The sequence below is a fragment of the Tamandua tetradactyla genome, chromosome 11 (genome assembly GCF_023851605.1).
Source record: "Tamandua tetradactyla isolate mTamTet1 chromosome 11, mTamTet1.pri, whole genome shotgun sequence".
NCBI lineage: Eukaryota > Metazoa > Chordata > Mammalia > Pilosa > Myrmecophagidae > Tamandua > Tamandua tetradactyla.
Genome location: NC_135337.1, coordinates 100370019 through 100393129, shown reverse-complemented (window position 1 = coordinate 100393129; position 23111 = coordinate 100370019). Strand labels below are relative to the sequence as shown.

The following is a 23111-nucleotide window of genomic DNA, read 5'->3' as shown; positions in this document are numbered from 1 at the left end:
CCAATAGGGGAATCAAAGTTACCCCTGGATAATTAACAAAGGCCTGGGGGCATTGTTTCCCAGTCTAAGATGCACTGAAAATAATAACAAATTGTAGTCCAGGTCCCAGAAGTGTTTCTCAAAAGGGAGAGACACTCACAAATTCCTCTTATTTCAGTGAGGTTACCAACCACATGGGGAAGAAATAACACATTCCTCGTTTAAGGTGAGTGGAGGACTCTAATTATGATTATCATATTAGCTCCAGTAAAAATTCTAGACTCATGTTTTCAATTTAAACTTATGGAAATGACAATAGTACCAGTGCCGGGCTCAGCAGAGCATGTCATACATATTAATATTCTCATTTTAATGATGTTTTCTTGGGTAACTTGGTATTTTTACCACTATTATTATGCTCATTGAGGAAAGCAGGTTATCTGTTTCTATTTTTTATGATTTCTTTATTGGTAATGGAAATCTAAACAATGAAAATTCTGAAAGGGAAAGCTGAAAGCACAGTGTGAAATCTAGAATTTGATCTTAGAAAAGATGGTATGGGTCAGAGCTATTGATGCTGAACAACTATTTATATTTCAAATACTAATAGTTTCCAATGATAGCTTCCTTCCAGTTATTCAGTAATGTGATATTAGCATTATCATTGTCTTCCGCTAGTTACATCTATGCAGTGTCATTAGTGCAATGGACATCTCTCCTCTCATTTCACCAATACAAGAAATGAGAACTGTCACAATTTAAATTCCCTTCTGAAAAGATATTTTGAGAAAGCTTTGTTTATATGATGTTTAACTTACAGTTAATTCCAGGAAGCATAAATATGGGCATGAAGACTGTGAGACAGAGAAGGGAGAAAAGCAAATAAAGCATGCAATAAAGAGCAAGGTGGTGCTGTGAGTAAGTGAGACACAGTCACTTGAAATGTCTTGATGTCCCTTGCAGAAATCTAGAAATAGTCCTAAGGAAGGTCAGAGAAATTATAGCTTGGATAGAGTTGCAGAGCACATCAGGGGTGGCTGAATGTGACAACATTATGGAGACATATGCTTCTATAGTAATGATATTTGAAATGGTAAGTTGATGACAAAATCGAAGTAAAATGTTAATTATTTGACTTAGGCTAATGTATTCACCAGAGTAAAATAATAAAATTCCTTGGGTTTCCCTATATTTGTATTAAATTTGCAGGTATTTCCGTATGGATAGTGAGGTGCAAGGCTTGGTCTATATCTGAATATATTTCTAATGAGGGCCAAACTGAATTTAAAATCAGGACAATTAAAGCATCACAGAGGATCAGTCCTTAGATGAATTATGACAGATGTGTATATTCTGCTATCAGTATTGGTGAACTTGCCATGTTTTAAACACTGATATCTGTAAAAGCAGGGGAAATATGTTAATCCAGAAAGAGAAAGAGATGGCTATGATTAACCCAGAAATAGAATTATACCACAAGTGAAGGAACATCATGAATTCACACCCATTGCCAGATCTCTCTGCATTTCAGAGGAAACATGGTCCAGCCAAAACCTTAATTCAGACTTCTAGCTCCCAGAATTGTTGAGGCAATATTTTTTTACTTGATAGTATCATAGACTAGTTTGTTACAGTACAGATTTTGTTACAGAATCCCTGGCAACTAAAGCATTAATACAGTGGATTTTATACAATGTTTGAAGAAGGAAATGGAGAAGAATGATAGAACTCACATGTATAACATTAAATGAAAGAAAAAATACATCCCCGAAAGAACTTACACTAAGATATAACATTCTGATATGTATTGATATCTACTCTTATAACAGCATATAAAAATATGATAAATCTAAAGGGGTACTGCACATATGCAAGATTCAAGGTTGAGTTCATCTTTGACAATCAATCTATGTAATTAAAATATTTATAATTTAAAATTTAAATGGGCCTATGATGAGATTCAACATCAATTTATGATAAAAGTTCTAGCAGAATAGAATAAAACAGGTAATAAAATTAATAAATGATATCTATAAAATTCTTGCCTTAAAAATGTCTGCAATAGTGAAATGTTGAAAGCTTCTGTACTGAAACCGGCCCCATAAAGAAAGCTGAATAGGGTATAAAGGAAAAACACACCTAGAGCTAATCTGCAAATCTTGAGAGAGGTGTATTTTGTTATAGTTGTCCTTTTAGATCCTTTTCTATAGGAAATCTCCATCATAATATTAGCTGAAACAGAGACTTCAGTGATTACATACATCTGGGAAGAGAGGTTTTGCAAAATAGGTTGGAAAAATCAACAAATATATATACTAATACCATCTTCAACAATTAAAAAAATAAAACAAATGTTTGGAAGCCAAAAAATTTAATTCTACAGTTAACTCATTAAAGTATTCAAAAGTTCAGATTTCAAACATTAATCACATAAACAAGATTGTGATTTCAAAGGGAAAAAATAAGATGGCAGAAAATAACCCTGATAAATTTCAGACATTTTACTTACTAGACAAAGGCTTAGAACTAGTATCTTAAAAATGCTGAGAGTTGGGTGGGCCACGGTGGCTCAGCAGGCAGAGTTCTTGCCTGCCATGCAGGAGACCCAGGTGTAATTCCCAGGCAAAAAAAAACAAAACAGATTTAAAAGAAAATGTGAATAATAAAAAAACAAGAATCATGAAAATAATATAATATCAAAATGACAGAAAATATTAAATGATGACAAGGATATTGAGACCCTTATCTGATGTGCATGGCTGGTGGGAGTGTGCATTGGTATAAAATCACATTGGAAAACTATTTGGCAGTATTTACTAAGGAATTATGTGTATACATATGACTGAGCAATTCTAGCCAAATGAATTTAATATATAATAGTAATACTTTACTATATGCTAATAATATAAAATATTATTCTGTTTATATATAAATAATTCTATTGCCATATATATAAATAGCATTACTGTTCAGCAAACCCTGTGGGATTCCTCAGGGGTCCTGATAACATTTTTTTGGTTGTTGTTGTTGAGTCTGGATTCTGGTTATAAACATGTGTCAGTGGTCAGCACCAGGACACTGGTCTTTGGGAAGAAAGTGTCTCTTTGTTTTGATTCGGCTTTGTCCAAGCCTCAAAACATGAGCAAATAAATTCCCATTGTTTATCCTGACCCATTCCATGGTATTTGTTTCAGCAGCATAGGAAACTAAAACAAGGAATATCCCTCAGATTTCCCATCGCCTTTCATCGTTCCCATCTTCCATTTAACCTGTATTCTCTAGTACCTAATCTATGTGACAACAATGTCTATAAACAATTTTCCTTGATAATTTTATTTTTTAGACTAATGTGGTATTTCAACAACCTTTATTATGGCCTTTCTGGAAGGCTATTGTTATTTACATTAATTGATATTCTTTGGATAGTACAAACCTGCACCCTCTGAGGAGGGCAAATTCCACACCCATATCCTAAGATTTTCTTGATTATCTTCTTACATTAGGACAACAGACAAGATGCCAACTAAGAAATAGTCATTTGTAGTTAATCAATTTTGTTTCAGAAATAACCTCAAGATTTCCATAGTGCTTTCCACTTACCTTTAAATGAATACAAATATTAACAATATTTCCTATGATCTTTACATTTACTATGTATTGAATTTGCCCTCTTTATTCATTTTCCAAATTTACCAATTTAGTTCAAATTATCAGTGTCATTTGCAAGGTACTACTCTTAGTTGGATGGAGGTGAGGCCAAATGAAACTATTGAAGTATCTGTCTCAGTATTACTCAACCACACGGTGATGTCAAACAGTAAAAAGACTGCTGCTGGATCTTACCTCCAAGGCTTTGAGGAGACTTTGCAAGATCACCCAAAATCATCATTTGACTGATTAAACACAGATAAAGGATATCAAAACTTAGATTAAAATCTCTTCCACTAAAGGTTTAAGCAAAGAATTGTTTTGCAAAATTATGGAGCAAGAATATGTATCTGGCTTAAAATTGGAATTCAGTCATCAATTCAACTTATTAGAAGGGTACTTGTCTTTATTTGATGGAATATAAAATAAAGATAGAAAGATGATAATTGTATCAATAACACATAGACTGTATAAAGGATTCTGAGTGATATGATCTTGACCATATATGTATAGCATATATTTTTATCTGTGCCATGCAGATTAAAACAAAGCAAACTGGTAGTTTAATGTTTGTAAATGGAATGTACACTTTTGTTTCTCTTAGTTGAACTTTCCCTACACTTGGTTAGTTGATACATTTAATGTCTATCTAGCTTCCAGAGGAATCTAAGGTTTGATCATTGCTCTTTTACAGCATTGTGATTTTCATATTGGAGAGTCACATGATAATTTTAGGTAAAAAAGCAAAGTTTCATATTTTAAATGATTGTATATCTACCTTAATACAAGAGAAAATAAATGTAGTCACACTTTATATCCTTGTCTTTATGGGTAAGTAAAAATAATTATGCATTGTTTCTCAATTCACCCTTCTTAGAACACATTAATAATGGCTGCCATATGTAAGTGGTACTCGTCTATGGAAAAAATCATCAAAGTATGCTTTTGTTGATTAATGATGACTAAATGAAGATTTAAAGGAAATTAGATTAGTTCTGTCTATTTAAATTTGATTGAAGGAGATGATGTATCTTTGTTAAATTCTTATTGTCATAGTAGATATTCACAATTTTACATGTGAAATGATGAACATATAAATAATTGAAGAAATTTTAGAAACAATGATATAATCATGAGAAAAAGTAAAAGTAGAAACTGTTAATATTACCTGCTTTTTCCATCCAATACACTACATGAACGCACAATTTGGAAGATGGCTATGGGGATGCTAGCAGGTAGCACAGGAGGACAGTTTCTTCTCATTACAAAAATTCTTTACACTTAATTGTTAAACCCTTTGTATGTTTTCCCTTATTGAGAAAGTTTTTTAAAAGGCTATCATGATTTCCTCTGTAGTTCTACTTTTGCTCCCAGTGTTTTGTCTTCTCCATGTCTAATAGGGTGATAGAACAGAAAGATTCTTTAATTTGTAGTTACCTTAAAAGAAGAAAAAATAATTTGTCATGGTTTTCTTGTTTGTGTTTCCTCCAGCCATTTTTGAGGACATCTATTGTTTTAATCTGCCTCATCTTTATATGTGTCTGAGGGTATAGAGTATCGTGTGTAGAGACAGAGAGAGAAGGAGACTAGAGGGGTACTAATATGCTGCAGCCTTGAAAAGTAATTCATAAACTTTTCTAAATTTCAATCCTTTAATATTTCAGCATTGATTTCATAGATCAAAACATTCTTTTGATTAAGCATCATATAATTTTCATACCTAAGAAGAAACAGACAAAAAAGTTACTGCCTAAATTAGAAATGCCAAATTTATTGTCTCAATTAAAATGGTCACATTTTTCATAAAGATATATTTTGTGTATATTATCACTCAACTTTTTTGTTTCTCCTTTCTTTCTTTTCTTTCTTTCTTTCTTTCTTTCTTTCTTTCTTTCTTTCTTTCTTTCTTTCTTTCTTTCTTTCTTTCTTTCTCTTCTTCCTTCCTCCCCCCTCTTTCTTCTGTTCTCTCTCTCTCTTTCATTTTCTCTTTCTACCCAAATCCAATTAAGAAATCCATTTAACCTTTCTTAAGGAGATTTCCATAACATAAATTATTAATGACAAAAATCTTTTTGGATGTCATAAACTTTTTGCAGAAGACTGGATATATTATTTTGTCAATGTCTTGACTTTTTTCCAGTGACATTTATGTTTTTCTTCTATTCACTGGGTTAGCTACAAACTGGAAATAAAGTCTGAATTGTGCTTATATTTAGAATAAAAAAATTCACTAATATTTCATAGTGCTGATGTATAGTCCAGAATTTATATCCTTAGGAAGCACAGGATGCTAGATTTTATTATTTTTACTAATAAATTAATTCATGGTTAAGGTCTTAATGCTAAGATCTATTTGAAGGTATGATTTTCATTTTGTTACTAGCAATATGTGAGAATAAACTCTGGAATAGTATGAATATCATCTTCTAAACTTTTGTCCCCAAAGTGACAGTAAAATTACTGAGTAAAGCTGAAAACATTTTTATCTTTCTCATAATGCACACCATTCAAATATTTTATTCTCTGCAATGATGTTGACAATTTACAAAAAAAGAGTTACTTTTTGGCCATAAAAATGAGAAAAAAAAAGTTTTTTGTGAACAGTTTGGAATTGTATTCCTACAATAATTTTAGACAAATTGTATAAACATTTCATTTTTATTCATATTTACCAAAAGTTATTGATTGCTCTTATAATTATTCCAGTATAGGTTTCCTGTTGAGTGGCCTGTATGGACAAAACCAATCTCATAGTTCTGAGTGAATTCATTCTGATGGGAATCACAGATCTCCCTGAGCTCAGACTCCAGTATTCGGGCTCCTCCTTATGGTTTACATGGTCTCAGTGGTGGGTAACCTGGGCTTAGTCATCCTCACCATGATAGACTGTAGGTTACAGACACCCATTTACTTTTTCCTCAGCCATCTGGCCTCCACTGATCTTGGTTATTGAACAGCTGTGAGACCCAAAATGCTATTTAATATTCTTGCAGATCAACATACAATCTCATTTAGTGCATGTGATATCCAACTCACTTTCCTCAGTATTTTTCTTTCTGATGAAATTTTCATTTTGTCAGCAATGGCCTATGACCACTTTGTGGTCATCTGAAACCCTCTGCTTTATGCAGCCATCATGTCACAAAGAGCTTGTCACCTGCTGGTGGTGATAATTAATATCTATGGTGTTTTTGTGTCTTTGCTTATCATCATAAAGATTTTCTTCTCTTCATTTTGTGGCTACAATATCATCAGGCATTTCTATGGTGATAGTTTGCCCTTGATATCTCTGCTCTGCTCAGACACACATGGAATTAAATTGATAATATTGGTCTTTGCAGCTTTTAATCTGGTGTCATCTCTTCTGATAGTTCTCATGTCCTACCTGCTGATCCTCATGGCCATCCTCAGGATGAACTTTGCAGAGGGCAGGCACAAGGCCTTCTCCACATGTGGATCTCACCTGAGAGTGGTAGCAGTCTTCTTTGGAACTCTGTTCCTTATGGATGTGCAGCCTAAATCCAATAATTCATTTGATACTGATGAAATGGCTTCTGTACTTTATACCTTGGTGATATAATACACTTTTTGCTAGAACACATACACTAATGAAATTTTTAAACAGGAACAGAGAGGTTTGTGTGCCCTCCTTTGCACCCATTGTTGATGTGTAGATGTGAACCTTGTACTTTCATCGTGGTTGTGTTCTGTGAGAATGACCTGAATCTGATGATGGATGCCAAGGCCAAGGAATGGTGCAGCAGGATCAGGAGGTACAAAGATGTCCATGTCTATGGACTTGTGGGTAGCAACTCCATTGAATATAATTTTTTTTGAAGAATGGAACTGAAGCCTTGGTCTGGGAAGTCACTGCCCAAGGAATTGACTATGCCATGGTCTTCCTGACACAGAAAACCATCCAAGCTGTTTGAAGTTTATCCTCCCATGATGGTGCTGACTTCTTAGTAAAAACAGTAGAGTTTGTGGTTACTGAATCCATTGTACTCAAAATCACAAGAACTCTCATACCTCAGGGGCATTGAATACAGTCTTGAATATGCACAAGTGTGCACATGGGAGCCAGTATCTGAATGAAGTGTAGATATTGTATCATCATATTTAGGCAAGTCATAACTCAGTAAAGAGCCTGCACAGAGGACTTAGCCAAGTTCATACAGCTTACACCAATGGAAAAATATGTTTTGATTTACCCGAAATCATACTTCCACTGAGCAAGATAAAGAAACACTGAGGCTGTAGTCACGAGTTCAGTGAAGGAGTGGGAGTCCTGGAAGTCAGTGCCCTTTCAGAAGTGGGAGGCCCATGTGCTGGTGGAGGAAGAGGGGCTTCTCACATATGCCAGAGATGGCACCTAATGGATTAAGTCTGTGAAGATGCAGATGAACACACAGGAATTATGCCTCTGAGCCCCACCCATACACTCTCAGGATGACAATGACATCTTTTTGACTCAGTTATGTGTCTCATGGACAAGAACACTTCCTTTCCCAAGTCTAAACTGCCTCTCATGTATGTGAGGAAAGAGTGTAAGGAGCACAAGGCAGACCCCTCAACTACAGGTTGGGAAAATAAGAAGCTTCTCAGGGAAGCAGTCATTCCTCCTCAGTCACCATTTGGCCAAGCCACTTCAGGTATGAGTAGCTCTTCAGTGAAGACTGGACACTCCTACAGGGTGTAAGAGAGTTACTGGAGCTTCTTCTGAACCTAACAATTGTGTCAACTGCTGAGATATTAATTGAGACCTTACCAGTAATTTCGTTAGCTTTTACAGCCAAATGTATGGCTTTTCCAAACAGTAAGGGTAGCACAGTGGAACATCAACATTCACAGGGAAGAGGGAAATGGTAAAAATTTATCCTCTCCTTACCAGCCAGATATGTTCCCAGGATGAGAATGACACATACACCCAGCTGTACACAAACCGCTTTGAATTGGGAGAAGCCCACTAGGAAAACCTCTGTTTGGCATGATTCTGTTTCAGAAAAAGCCCAAGCATGACAGCATGTTGGCAGAAAGTGGAATCAATTACGTCAAGCCCCTGCCTCAAAATCAGATTGCATCTCCTTGTGCAGAACAAATTGTGAAGGAGAAAAAGGACTTGGCGGACCAGTAGAAAAGACCATGGTGGCACTGCCTTCCCAACAGCACCAACAACTACCACAAGAGATGCAACCACTGGAACAGCCCCATGAGGCTGCTGGGTTTAGTGCGTCTGGCCCAATTCCAGTCCCATCCTGTGTCCCAGCCACAGCTGCAACCCCAGACTCAGGCTGAGAATGATCATCCTCAGCCAAAGTTGAGGCCTGCAATAACTACAGTGAATAGTGCTGGCAGGAGTCATTAAAACTTTAGTTAGTGAGGTAAGCACTACAGCAGTCACAGTGAGCAGAAGTGTCATATTTGTCTTCCCTGGTATTGCCTTTCAAGCTATTAACAAGTGTCATACTTTGACAATGGTATCTGAAGATTTAACCATATCCAGGGGTTCTGCTTCTTTCAGAACAATTTGTCCCAAGCCATACCATGCACAAACATTGTTTTCATGGCAGCAACTCTTGATTTGGGGGTTGAATTGGGGTGACCAATTTTATGACAGCCTGTTATCAGTGCAACCTGGCATCAGTGCAAGCACATTGCAGACTTTGGTGATGAAAGTGTCCCTGACCACAGTGGTCCAGCTTCTTGGAAAAAGCAGTAACACCTGCCCATTTCCAGCTTTTCAGGCAGCAGCAGCTGCAACAGCAAAAGCTCTCTGTTGCAGAGTCCACAGATCCAGGTCCAGGCTCAGCTTCCAGCACAATCACACCTATCAGTCAAGATTTTCCTGGAACACCTTAACAAAATGAAGAAGCAGAAATTACAGCTGCCCCCACAGCTCCTACTGACACAAGTTCATCCAGCACCTCTGCCCCTTATACCCCAAGTATAGGTGCAATCTACCAACCCCCACAGCAGCAAAACTGCTGACTCACCATGGTCATGCCCTCTAGGCTCAGAGCCTTGCTTACAGGCAACACCATTGCCAACTTTCAGTTGGTCTAGATCATCTGAGTTCCCACTATCCAGTTGCAAGTGCTAGGGAAAATACAAACTGAGATGCTCCAGGGTGGTCAGATGGCCCTTGTGAAGCTGCCTGTGGTGTCTTTCCATGCAACACACCAGGGACAGATTGGCTTTTAATAAAAGGGGACTTATTTCATAGTTCTTCAGAAGAAAGGCAGATAACTTCCATCAGAGGTTCTTTCTTACATGGGAAGCCACAGGAGGATCTCTGAAGGCCTATTTTCCAGGCCTTTGGTTTCCAACAACTTTCCGTGGGGAGATTCCTTTCTGCAACTCCAAAGCTCTGGGTTGAGCTGTTCCCTCTATTTTATTTCATTCTGTAGGTGCTACTCATCTGTTGACATGGTAGGTAAAAGGAGGATCGAACACAAGGTGGACACAACCACACAGTCACATTGTGAAAGCTCTATTATCAGACAATCATCCTCCTGAAACATGGTTACTGGAACACACCTCTACATTTTCAGACACTTCCCTCCAGCCTCTCCAGTGAGTTCTGCCAGTCATCATCTTTGGTGGTTTCCAGGGGCCTCCCCTCTCTTGGCCAACTCAGCAGGTGATCTCATTGCTCCCCTTCTGCCAGGGAGGACTTGCCCCAAGAAGTGCACATCTCCCTGGAAACATGGGACAGAAATCACTGGGCCTGCCATTACCCAGCATCAAGGGAATGAGAAAGCCTGCTTGACCCAAAGGGGAAGAGAGAAATGAGACAAGAGAAGGATTCCGTGGCCAAGAGATTTCAAGGAGTCCTGATGTTATCCTGCTGGTGATTCATAAGCATTCTGGGGACATCCAATTTTCATTTATGGGGGAGTGGAGTGGCTGTGGGAATTACCTCAAACTGTTGAGCACTGTTCCCCAAGAATTGACTCTTGAGGTTGATCATTGAAAGATTTAGTGTATACAATGGGACTGTGCTCTTGGGAAATCGATTTTTTGCGGTTTTTTGGGTTTTATTCTTTTCTTTTCTTTTTTTTAAAGCTGCTCCTTTCCTCCACTGTATGAAAACGGTGTGGAGAAAGAATCAAAACATAATAGAGAGCAGGAAGAGTATAAGGCAAGTCGTGTATTTGTAAATACCAGTGATGAATGAGAAGGAGGGAGAAAGGGTATGGCTTCTGTGAATTCTTTTCTTCCTGTGAGATCTTCTCATCTTCTACAAAATGATCACTGTCCTAAATCCACAGATGTGCAATGAGACTGTGAGCCGCTGATTATCCAAGTGGGTGGAATGCACTGGTGCCAATGTTTAACACAGGAATAATTTACCAAAATCTTAAGAGGGATTGCAGTTGATATGTACAGATTTATCCCAGAGTCCCCGCTTTCCCTGGACTGAAACCCTTAGCATAGGGGTGGACAATCTGCAATCATGCCATTCCTCACCCAAGTTGTACCCATAATGACTTGCCCATCAACGTCCACAGAACCAAGAAACCTGAAAGTAGATGCAATCAGCAGGTGGTCTCCCATCTAAGCCCTAACCGCACCGGACGCTGTTTAACTTTGCAGCTAAATCGCGAGCATGCACACTGAATCCGTTTTGGAACTTGAGGCCAATGGCCACTGCCAACATCCCCAACAGATGAGGCTGGGAAGGGCTGCGCTGCCTAGCCAGATCGTGGTGAGAGGTCCTCCCCAACCTGCTGTCCGGCTCCCAACCACAGGCACCTGCTGACCGCAAAACCTGTGCCAGCATCGCCCAACATCGGACATTCACATGCACCCTGCAACCTCGGGCATGCTCACGGCACTGCACCTTGCGAACATGCACGTAGCCCAACACTCTAGGGTCCCTTCCAGCACACTGACACCCTCCTGCCAGGAAGAAACCTGCCGCTCAACCCACCCGTACACCCCCATGGACACACCGCTGCCTGAGGGCAGCTTCCACTCAACACCGTTCCAAACTGCCAGCGCCCCCAGCTGTTTGCCCCCCTGGTTGGGGGCAGCACTGTTCAGGGTCAGGCTAGAGCCTACGATCTGGGAAGTGGCTCTGCAGGAAAACTATCCCTGAAGCTGGAACAGTCGCACCCGGCACGACACCAGGCATCCCTTCACACAGCACCCCTAATATTTGCGGGGCGCCTCCGGTCCGCTCAGGAGTCGGGGAGACCTCGCGGTTCGTCTGCCCTAACATCTGACAGGGAAGCCCAGCCAGCGACCCAGGGGGTCGGCGAGCCGGGGGTGCTCGGACTGTTGGGTGTCGGACAAGATGTCCACAGGCATCGTTCCCTGGCAGCGGAGATCGGTGCCTTCATGCTCACCACAATGATTGGTCTCCGCCTGCCAGAAGCCCAAGACCGTTGGAGCAGTGGGGCTGCAGAACCTCCCTGGTGTTCCCTGACCCGCAGTTGCCACCAAAGCACCGGCAGCGGGGGCCTGGGCAGCAGACAGGGCCTCCTCAATAGCAACACCTTCCGCAACCCCGCCCTCTGGCTGATGGCCACAGACCTTTGTGACGCAGGGGCTTGGGCCCACGCATTTTCATTTCCTGTTTAATTTTTCAGTATTGTTTTTTGATACCAAGAAACACCAAATAAATGCAAATGTTCTTGACTTTTGATCATTCTTTTCTTTATATATACAATCAATAATTCACAATGCCGTCACATAGTTGCATACTCATCATCACGATCATTTCTACAAACATTTTCGTCTACACTCAGGAAATGAAATAAAATGAAAACAGGAAAACATTTCTCGGTACCATGCCCCTGATAGCTCCCTGTCAGGGATCACTGGCATTTCCAACTAAATTTAGTTTGTTGTATGTTACCCCTATGATTTGTTTGTTTTTTTAAATTTATTGATGAATTAAAAAAGGAAATAAATAAAATATCAATATACATAATCAGTAATTCACAATGTCATCATTTAGTTGCATATTCATCATTTCTTAGAATATTTGCATTAATTCAGAAAAAGAAATAAAAAGACAATAAAGAAAGAAAGAAAACGAACACAGGAGAGAAAAAAAAATGATTGTACCTCGCATATCCCTTACCCTCGCTTTCATTGATCACTAGCATTACAAACTAAATTTATTTTAACATTTGCTCCAACTATTATTTATTTTTATTCCATATGTTCTACATCTTTGTTAACAAGGTGGATAAAAGGAGCATCAGACACAAGGTGTTCACAATCACACAGTCACGTTGTGAAAGCTCTAGCATCATACAATCATCTTCCTGAAACATGGCTACTGGAACACAGCTCTACATTTTCTGGCACTTGCCTCCAGCCTCTCCAGTGAGTTCTGCCAGTCAACGTCTTCGGTGGCCCCCAGGGGCCTCCAGTCTCTCAACCAACTCAGCAGGTGAACTCACAGCTCCCCTTCTGCGACGGAGAACCTGCCCCCAGGGGTGCACATCTCCCAGGAAACATGGAACAGAACTCACTGCATCAGCCAGTACTCACTGCGAGCCGTTGATTATCAACTCACTGCGAGCCATTGATTAGCCACCTGGGTGGAATGCACTGATGTCAATGTTTATGAAAGAAAGAATTTTCCAAAATCTTAAAAGGGAGCTCAGTTGATATGTACAGATTTATCCCAAAGTCCCCGCTTTCCCCGGACTGGCACCCTTAGCACAGAGGTGGGCAGTCTGCAATCATTCCATTCCTCACCCAGGCTGTACCAGTAATGACTTGTCCGTCACCTTGTACTGAACCAAGAAACCTGAAAGGAGATGCGATTGGCAGGCGGTCTCCCATCTGAGCCCGAATCGCGCTGGACCCTGCTTAGCTTCGCAGCTCAACCGGGAGCATGTGCACTGAACCCGTTTCGGAACTTGAGGCCTACGGCCACCACCGGCATCCCCAAGAGCCAAGGCTGGGGAGGGCTGCGCTGCCTAGCCGAATCGTAGCGAGGGGCCATCCCCATCCTGCTGTCCGGCTCCCGACCACAGGCCCCTGCTGGCCACCAACCCTGGGCAAGCATCGCCCTCCATCCGCTTCCCGCCCTCACCCTGCCAGCTCGGGGACGCTCAAGATGCTGCCTCTTGCCAGCCTGCACACAGCCCAACACTCTGGGGTCTCTTCCAGCACACTGACACCCCCCTGCCAAGCAGAAGCCAGCCGCTCAACCCACCCCGCACACCCCATTGACACACCGACGCCTGGGAGCAGCTTCCCCCCACCACAGGTCCCAAACCGCAAGCGCCCGCGGCCGCTTGTCCCCTGGCTGGGGGCAGCACCGCTTGGGGCCAGGCTCCAGCCTGTGATCTGGAAAGCAGCTCCGCAGGAAACCTATCCCTGAAGCTGGAACAGTCGCATCCAGCAGGACACCAGAAATCCCTTCACACAGCACCCCTGATACTTGCGCGGTGCCTCCGTTCCACTCAGGAGTCGGGGAGAATTCGCGGTTCTTCTGGCCTCAGCTCTGACAGGGAAGACCATCCGGCGCCCCAGGGGGTTGGCGAGCCTGTGGCGCTATGGCTGTTGGGGGTCTGGCGGGACGTCCGCCAGTATCCTTCCCTGGCAACGGAGATTGGTGCTTTCGTGCTCGCCACGCCGATTGGTCTCCGCCTGACAGAAGCCCTCGTCGGTTGGAACGGTGGGGCTGCAGACACTCCCTGTTGTTCCCTGACCAGGAGTTGCCATCAGCACCCCCACAACGGGGTGCTGGGCAACGGGCGGGGTCTCCTGCTAGCAAACTCTCCCGCGGCCCCAGCCCCGGGCTGACGGCCACAAACCTTTGTGACACAGAGGCTGGGGCCCAGGCGTGTTTTCATTTCCTGTTTAATTTTTCAGTATTGCTATTTTGATACCAAGAAACACCAAATAAACGAAAACGTTCTTAACTTTTGATCTTTCTTTACTTTATATATACAATCAGTAATTCACAATGCCGTCACATAGTTGCATACTCATCATCACGATAATTTCTGCGAACATTTTGTCTCTACACTCAGGAAATGAAATAAAAAGAAAACATTTCTCATTACCATGCCCTTGACAGCTCCCTGTCAGTGATCACTGGCATTTCCAACTAAATTTAGTTTATCATTTGATCCCCCTATGATTTGTTCATTTTTTTAAAAATTTATTTATGAATAAAAAAAGAAACAAAAGAAAACATCACCATACATAATCAATTTATACAATGTCATCAGTTAGTTGCATATTCATCATTTCTTAGAGCATTTACATTAACTCAGAAAAAGAAATAAAAACACAATAGAGAAAGAAAGAAAACGAACACAGGAGAGAAAAAATAAAACATTGTACTTCACATATCCCTTACCCCTCACTTTCATTGATCACTAGATATCAAACTAAATTTATTTTAGCATTTGTTCCACCTATTATTTATTTTTATTCCATATGCTCTACTCCTTTGTTGAGAAGGTAGATAAAAGGAGCATCAGACACAAGTGTTCACAATCACACAGTCACATTGTGAAAGCTCTATCATCATACAATCATCTTCCTGAAACATGACTACTGGAACACAGCTCTACATTTTCAGGCACTTGCCTCCAGCATCTCCAGTGATTTCTGCCAGTCATCGTCTTTGGTGGCTCCAGGGGCCTCCCCTCTCTAGGCCAACTCATCAGGTGAACTCACTGCTCCCTTTCTGCCATGGAGGACCTGCCCCCAGGGGTGCACATCTCCCAGGAAATGCGTCAGCCAGTACTCACTGCGAGCCGTTGATTATCAACTCACTGCAAGCCATTGATTAGCCACGTGGGTGGAATTCACTGCTGTCAATGTTTATGAAAGAAAGAATTTTCCAAAATCTTAAGAGGGAGTTGAGTTGATATGTACAGATTTATCCCATAGTACCCGCTTTATCCGGACTGGCAGCCATAGCACAGGGATGGGCAGTCTGCAATTATTCCGTTCCTCACTCAGACTGTACCTGTAATGAATTGTCCATCACCGTTCACTGAACAAAGAAACCTGAAAGGAGATACGATGGGCAGGCAGTCTCCCATGTGAGCCCGAACGGCGCCGGACCCTGCTTAGCTTGGCAGATCAACCGCGAGCATGTGCACTGAACCCGTTTCGGAACTTGAGGCTGACGTCCAGCACCATCATTACCAAGAGCCTAGACTGGGGAGGGCTGCGCTGCCTAGTCGGATCGTGGAGAGAGGCCCTCCTCAACATGCTGTCCATCTCAAGACCGCAGGCCCCTGCTGGCCGCCAACCTTGGCCAGTGTCACCCTCCATCAGCCTCCCGCCCGCAGCTGGACACCATGGGTGGGCTCATGGAGCTGCCCCTTGCCACCCTGCATGCAGCCCAACACTCTGGGGTCCCTTCCGGCACACTGACACCCCCTTACTAGGCAGAACCCAGCCGCTCAACCCACCGCGCGCACCCCATGGACACACCGACGCCTGGGGGCAGCATCCCCCCACCACAGGTCCCAAACCACCAGGGCCCACGGCCGCTTGGCCCCCTGGCTAGCTGGAGGCAGCACTGTTCAGGGCCAGGCTCCAGCCTACGATCTGGGAAGCGGTTCAGCATGAAACCTATCCCTGAAGCTGGAATAGTCGCACCCAGCAGGACACCAGGCATAACTTCACACAGCACCCCTAGTATTTGCGGGGCGCCTCCGGTCCGCCCTGGGGTCGCGGAGACCTCGCGCTTCTTCTGCCCTCAACTCTGACAAGGAAGTCCAGCCGTCGCCCCAGGGGGTGGGCGAGCCGGTGGCGCTCTGGATGTTGGGTGTCGGGTAGGGCAGGACGTCCGCCAGCATCGTTCCCTGGCAGCGGAAATAGGTTCCTTGGTGCTCGCCACGCCGATTGACCTCCGTCTGCCAGAAGCCCCCGCCCATTGGAGCCGTGGGGCTGCAGGCATTTCCTGGTGCTCCCTGACCTGCAGTTGCCACCAAAGCCCCGACGGCGGGGGGGGGGGGGTTCCTGCTTAGCAACCCTTCCCGAGGCCCCACCGCACGGCTGATGGCCACAGACCTTTGTGACACAGGGGCTGGGGACCAAGTCCTTTTTCACTTGCTCTTTAAATTTTCAGTATTGCTTTTTTGATATGAAAAAACACCAAATAAATGAAAACGTTAACTTCCGATCTTTCTTTTCTTCATATATACAATCACTAGTTCACAATGCCCTCAAATAGTTGCATCCTCATCATCACGATCATTTCTATGAACATTTTGCCTCTAACTCCAGGAAATAAAATAAAATGAAAACAGACAAACATTTCTCGGTACCATGCCCCTGACAACTCCTTCTCAGGGATCTCTGGTATTTCCAACTAAATTTAGTTTGTCATTTGTTCCCCTATGATTTGTTTGTTTGTTTTTTAATTTATTTATGAATTAAAAAAAGAAACAAAATAAAACATAAACGTTCTTAATGAGTAATTCACAATGTCTTCAGTTAGTTGCATATTCATCATTTCTTAGAACATTTGCATTAATTCACAAAAGAAATAAAAGACAATAGAGAAAGAAAGAAAACGAACACAGGAGAGAAAAAACAAAGATTGTAGCTAGCATATCCCTTTCCCCTCGCTTTCATTGATCACTAGCATTTCAATCTGAATTTATTTTAACACTTGTTCCCCCTATTATTTATTTTTATTCCATATGTTCTACGCCTTTGTTGACAAGGTAGATAAAAGGAGCAACAGACACAAGGTGTTCACAATCACACAGTCACATTGTGAAAGCTCTATCATCATACAATGATCTTCCTGAAACATGGCTACTGGAACACAGCTCTTCATTTTCAGGCACTTGCCTTAAGGCCTTTCCAGTGAGTTCTGCCAGTCATCACCTTCGGTGGCTCCCAGGGGCCTCCTCTCACTCAGCCAACTCAGCAAGTGAACTCACTGCTCCCCTTCTGCCATGGAGGACCTGCCCCGAGGGGTGCACATCTCCCAGGAAACATAGGAGAGAACTCACTGCATCAGCCAGTACTCACTGCGAGCCGTTGACTATCTACTCACTGCAAGCCGTTGATTATCCACTTGGCTGAAATGCAATGGTAGCAATGTTTACGACAGAAAAAATTTTCCAAATTCTTAAGAGGGTGCCCAGTTGGTATGTACAGATTTATACCAGAGTCCCCGCTTGCCCCGGACTGGCACCCTTAGCACAGGGGTTGGCAGTCTGCAATCATTCCATTCCTCACCCAGGCTGCACCGGTAATGACTTCTCCGTCACCGTCCACTGAACCAAGAAACCTGAAAGGAGATGCGATCAGCATACGGTGTCCCATCCTAGCCTGAACCACGCCGGACCCTGCTTAGCGTCGCAGCTCAACCGCGAGCATGTGCACTGAACCCGTTTCGGAACTTGAGGCTGACGGCCGTCGCCGTCATCCCCAAGTGCCGAGGCTGGGGAGGGCTGCGTTGCCTAGCCGGATCGTGGCGAGGGACCCTCCCCATCCTGCTGTCCGTTTCAAGACCACAGGTCCCTGCAGGTCGCCAACCCTGTGCCAGCGTCGCCCTCCATCAGCCTCCCGCCCGCACCCGGCCACCTCGGGCGCACTCACGATGCTGCCCCTTGCCGCCCTGCATGCCTCCCAATGCTCTGGGCTCCCTTCCAGCACACTGACAGCCCCCTGCCAGGCAGAACCCCGCCCTTCAACCCACCCCCCACACCCCTGGACACACCGATGAATGTGGGCAGTTTCCCCCACCACAGCTCCCAAACCGCCAGTGCCCGCGGCTGCTTTGCCCCCTCGCTGGAGGCAGAATTCTGGAAATTGATTAAGAGGCCGTGACTCAATGTTTTAGTAATTCAGGTTAGACTTCTATTCACTTGACCTAGAACTCTTTTGTTTATACAGCTCGAACAAGAATTTTGTAGACCGCCCTTCTATTGTATTTCTAGCTACACCATGATTTACTAATCAGTGTCACAAATCTCTGTAAGTCATATAATTTTGACTCCTGCTTTGAGTTTGCTGTCTATAAAATAGCCACATCTAACCTGTGTTTGGTGATTAAGTGCTGCCACCTGGCTTCTGCCAACCAGGGATCCCACCATCTCCATTGTGTTTAAGGATTCCAGCTCAGTGACAGCAGTTCCTATGGTGATATTTGACCAACAGAGAAGGGCAACTATGGAGCACTTCAGGAATGATGGTGCTAGTATCACAAATTTATTTCTCACTGTTCTGGTTAAAGGTGCATCCTCCAGACATTCTTGGGGTGTAACAGCAGGCTTTGCATGATAAATCCACCCTAACATTCCAATCTCTCTAAACCTCTGGATCCCCTCATCTATGTTATACCTGGGCAGTTCTGGCATTTCAACCTCAAGTAATGTCCGCCAGCTTTTGATCCATGTTTCAACCAACCATCCAAACAAACTGTTAATACCTTTTTGAACCCCTCGAGCTATAACATTGGATGCAGAATCTCTGCTTAGTGGGCCCATATCAGTAAATTCAGCCTGATCCAGCCTTATAATCCTCCCACCATTATCCCACATCCTTAAAATCCATTGCCACACAGATTTTCCTGATTTTTATTTTTATCAATTGGAAAACTGACACAGTTCTTTTGGAGTTTAATGTACCTCTGCATGTGTGAAACTTTGTACCTCACCTTTGGGGACCTGTTGGGACTTTATATATTTTTTTTTTTTAAAGGAAAGACAGAGAGAAGGAAGGAAGGATAGAAGGAAGGAAGGAAGGAAGAAAGGGAAACATTTTTAAACATTTTCTTGTTTTTATTGTATTCTGTTTCTCCGTTTTTGTTACATGGGCTGGGGCCGGGAATCGAACCGAGGTCCTCCGGCATAGCAGGCAAGCACCCTGTCCGCTGAGCCACCGCGGCCCGCCCCTGTTGGGACTTTAGTCTAGTTGTAGGTCTGGAACATTTGAGGGTTGATGTGGATGGGTCATGAAAAGAATTATAAATATCTTCCAAGCCATTTGCTTCAGGGCCTTCATTTGCAGTTTTATCTGGTGAAATAGGATTAATCACTCTAAGGCTAATCCCTTCAGGAGGACTTTGGGTGGCCAATTCCTCAAGGCAGGCTGGATGTGGGGTGGCTAAGTCCTCAGGCAAGACTATTTCAGGGTTATCTAGAGAAGACTCAGCATGACATAGGGTGTCCACCTCACCCCCAACATCATTATCACTCCATATGTCACCATCCGATTTTTCAGGGTCCCACTTCTTTCCAATTAATGCCCTTACTTTAATGACAAACACCATGCAACATTGAGATTTCAGTTTACATTGTAAAGTTGCTACTCTAACAATAAGATTCTGAGTCTGATTTTCAAGGATCTCAAGTTTACACCTACAGGAAAAGAGATTTTCCTTCAGGATACTCAAAGAAACTTCTACATCTCTCAGTAGCGCTGAAGCTTCTCTTTTGAAGCCTTAATCCCATCCTTTTCACTCCTTAATGTATCCAGAGTATCTAACAACAACCAGCCAACATCTGTATACCTCTTATTTCCACAAAACTCTGTAAAGGTGTCAAAAACATTATCTCCCAGAGCCTGGCTTCATACAAGGAAAGCATTAGGAGAATTGAATGGTGGTATTTTGGCTATTTCTTTTGCCATCTCACTCCATGGATTGGGAGTGTCATTCTGATTATGGAAATCAGAGTCCTTAGTGCCTTTTAGTCCAGGCAGAGTAGTAAACCATTCATATAAACCCATTTTTATGATTCTGTTTCTTGAGAACCACTCCTGGTATCAAGATGTATTAGTTATGGTTCTCTAGAGAAAACGAATCGACAGGGTACACTCACAAATATAAAATTTTAAAAAGTGTATCACATGACCATGGGAATTCAGGGTCCAAAATCTGCAGGGCAGTCTGTGAAGCAAACAATTTTTATGGAAGGTCTGGATGGACTCCACAGGAGAGGCTCGCTAGCCAAAGCAGGAAGAGAGCCTATTTCTTCTGAATCCTCCTTAAAAGGCTTCCAGTGATTAGATTAAGAATCACCCATTGCAAAAGACACTCCCCTGGCTGATTACAAATGGAATCAGCTGTGGATGGAGCTGACATGATCATGATTTAATTCTATGAAATGTCCTCATTGCAGCAGACAGGCCAGCACTTGCCCAACCAGACAAACAGTTACCACCACTTGGCCAAGTTCACACATGAACCTGACCATGACAGTACCATTTCCATTTTATGACAGAGAACTGCTGTGCACACCCAACTTTATGAGTTGATTGGTCAGATAATACCTAGATCATGATAGATAACTCAGGTCTCATGGTTACTTGATGGCCCTTGGTTAAGCATTCCATATCTACTAAGGCCCAGTAGTAAGTCAAAAGCTCTTTCTCAAAAGGAAAGTAGTTTTCTGCAGCAGATGGTACAGCTTTGCTCCAAAGTCCTAAAGGTCTGCACTATGATTCTCCTATAGGGGTCTGCCAAAGGCTTCAGACCACATCTCTATTTTTCACTGACACTTCCAGCATCATTGGATCTGCTGAATTGTATGGTCAAGTGGCAGAGCAGTTTGTACCGCAGCCTGGACATGTCATAGAGCCTTCTCTTCTTCAGTTCCCACTCAAAATTATCTGCTTTTCTGGTCATCAAATTAATGGGCCAGTGTAGCACACCAAAATGAAGAATATGTTGTTTCCAAAATTCAAAGAGGCCAACTAGGTGTTCTGTCTCTTTTCTGGTCATAGGAGGGATCAAATGCAGCAACTTACCCTTAACCTTAAAAGAATATCTCAATATGTCACAGGTCACTGGACACCTAGAAATTTCACTGATGTGGAAGCCCCTGTATTTTTGTTGGATGTCTCTCCTTTCCTCTGACACACAAATACTTTACCCATAAGGCTATAGTTTTTACTACTTCTTGCTCACTAGGTCCAATCAACATGAAATCATCAATATAATGGGCCAGCGTGATACCTTGTGGGAGGGAGAAATGATCAAGATTCCTGCAGATGAGATTATGATAAAGAGCTGGATAATTGATATAACCCTGAGGCAAGACAGTGAAAGTATATTGCTGACCTTTCCAGCTGAAAGCAAATTCTTTCCAATGGTTCTTACTAGCAGTTATTGATAAAAAGCATTTGCTCAAGCAATGATACCACATCCAGAACAGCAGCAGCAATTCAAGTTACCACCTGATTAAGCTTATGATAATTCACTGTCATCCTCCAAGATGCATCCTGATTTATGCACAGGCCAAAAAAGAGAGTTCAATGTGAATGTGATGGGAAGAACCACCCTGCATCCTTCAAGTCCTTAAGAATAGGTGTAATCTCTGTAATACCTCCAGGGATCTGGTATTGCATCTGATTTACTATTTTTTTAGTTAAGGGCAATTCTAGTGGAATCCATTTGGCCTTTCCTTCCGTAATAGCACTCACTCCCTGAGTTAGAGAGCCAATGTGGGGATTCTGCCAGTTGCTCAGCATGTCTACTCCAATTATTCATACTGGAACTGTGTAAATAACTATACAATGTGTCCAGGGGTCCACTGCACCCACTGTTAAGTGAACCTGACTTAAAATTCTATCAATCACCTGACTTCTATAAGCACCTACTGTGGCTGGTGGAACAGAGTGACATCTTGGATCATCTGAAATTAAAGTCTCTTCTGAACCAGGGTCTAATAGCCTCCAAATAACTGATCATTCCCTTTTCTTCTGTGCACAGTTACATTGGTAAAAAAAAAAAAGTTAGTCTCCTTGGGGAAGACTTGGAGGAAGATTAGTGGTATAAATTTGTGATAGTGTGACAGAGCCCCAAAGGGACCTCAGACTTTTGTTCTGCTAACAATCAGAGACATCACAGGGACAAGGGGCGCTTCCTCAAGGTTATATGCAGATATGTGCATGTCACATTTACCTAAAGGAACCTTAATGAACCTAAAAGTAAATGTCTAGGAAAGCTACTGAATCCTCAGGAGGTCAAGGTAAAATCAGTGGACTTTTCATCTTCTGATGATGCTCTCCAAGGTGCCCAAAGAGGTGACATGGGAGATCTGCAGCTGCTGAAGAAAGCAGCTCTGAAAGGGACATGATCAATCAAAATATTCTGCTGTGACATCTTCCAACTTTCAGGCTGGATTGGAGTGTGTTGCATGAACTAGGATAGAAATGTGCAAGTGTCATTGCAGGGTGTATTAGCTAGGGTTCTCTAAAGAAATAGAATCAGTAAGAGTATCTGTAGATATAAAATTCATGACAGCATCTCATGTAGCCATGGTAATATAAAGTTCAAGGTCTGTAGGGCAGGCTACAATCTGGCAATTCCAATGGAGGTCCTAAAACAGGAAGAGTGACTATCTCTTCTGAATTCTCCTTAGTAGGCTTCCAGTGATTAGATTAATTGTCACTCTTCACAGAAGGCACTCCCTTAGTGGATTACCAATGCAATCAGCTGTGGATGCAGCCAATGTGATTATATTTAAGTCCATGAAATGTCCTCATAGCAACAGACAGGCCAGTGATTGCCCAAGAAGACAACC

The 23111-nt window shown here is 42.6% G+C and overlaps 1 pseudogene and 1 gene segment (V, D, J or C); both read left to right on the top strand.

The window, feature by feature from the left end:
* Positions 1–23111, top strand: part of LOC143650884 (immunoglobulin lambda variable 9-49-like) — a 156401-nt gene that overhangs the window by 34099 nt on the left and 99191 nt on the right.
* On the top strand, positions 6360–7207 carry LOC143650987 (olfactory receptor 8K3-like; annotated as a pseudogene).